Source organism: Somniosus microcephalus, unplaced genomic scaffold, assembly GCF_052327205.1.
Source record: "Somniosus microcephalus isolate GS21.2 unplaced genomic scaffold, FLI_Smic_1.0 unresolved_chr1, whole genome shotgun sequence".
Classification (NCBI taxonomy): Eukaryota; Metazoa; Chordata; class Chondrichthyes; order Squaliformes; family Somniosidae; genus Somniosus; species Somniosus microcephalus.
The window spans coordinates 51,996,177-51,997,300 of NW_028225179.1; positions in this window are offsets into that span (position 1 = coordinate 51,996,177).

Here is a 1,124-nt window from a genome sequence, read left to right on the forward strand (position 1 = left end):
TGCTGTACATTTTATAGGAAAGCCATATTGGACGGACAGAAGCGGTCTGAATGAAATGCTATGGCTTCATTGCCAGCGACTCGTTGGTCCTCGGGTTTGAATTCTCGCTTGGGGGGTTTCCATTGATTGATATGGGAGTGGTTCTCAGGTTCAAATGATGTCTTTTTACAGTTGCAGAAAGTGCGCAGATTGCTGACATGTTAATTGTTCACAATTCGAAACGACCTCATTGGCTATTCTCAGTCCTTGAAGGACATCAAAGTGGTTTTGCTTCAGAAGTTCATCATCGAAACCTGACTGAACAGCGACTCTGGCGGCACTCGAATCCACAGCCTTTGAATAACTTTTACCAACTCTTGGACACGAGAAGTTCAACGCGCTATTCATTGCGCAACAGAGCCGACTACGTCGGAGGATGCTGAATCCGTGAGTTTGAGCTTCTTTGTGGGTGACTGGGAGACTTGAAGATATGTTTACGTGATTTCCCTGTAAATCATTTCCACTTCCGTCTGTTCCCAAAGTTTGTAGAAACGAATTAATGAGAGGATCAAATTGATCGCTCGGAGAAACTCGTCCGCTAAATATTGAAAGTTCACAGTGTTTATTGTGAGCGGTTTAGATTTATTCAGACGCACATCTGGTATAAAAGTAGCCGTGATCTGGGCGTCATTCGAACAGGCGGTCTTATAATCTGGAGTTAGACAGGTTCCCGAAATCCTGTGTGCGTCTCAAATATCCCCATATACAGGCTCTTCCATTATAGGGTCGCACTTTGAGACACCACGTCATCAATTCTAACTGTGTTGCACATGAAGGCTTTCAAACCCCCGCCAGCTCCCGCGTGGTGTGAGACAGCCATGAGAAGCAACATTCCCTATCAGCACCCATATCCCGCTTGCTTCTGCTGCCTGCTGCCAGTAATCTGCAACAAACCCAATTACAGAGACAGGGCGCAAATAACAATCGGGGAAAGAGGCATGAACTCAAAATCCAAATTAGCAGGACAGGATCTGAGTGACAATTAATGTTCTGGGGTGTGAACTTCCGTTAGAGCTGCAAACAAATAGGTGTAAGAGAGAGAGAATCTATTTGCTCTGTTGGGAGGGTCCAGCACAACGGGGCCT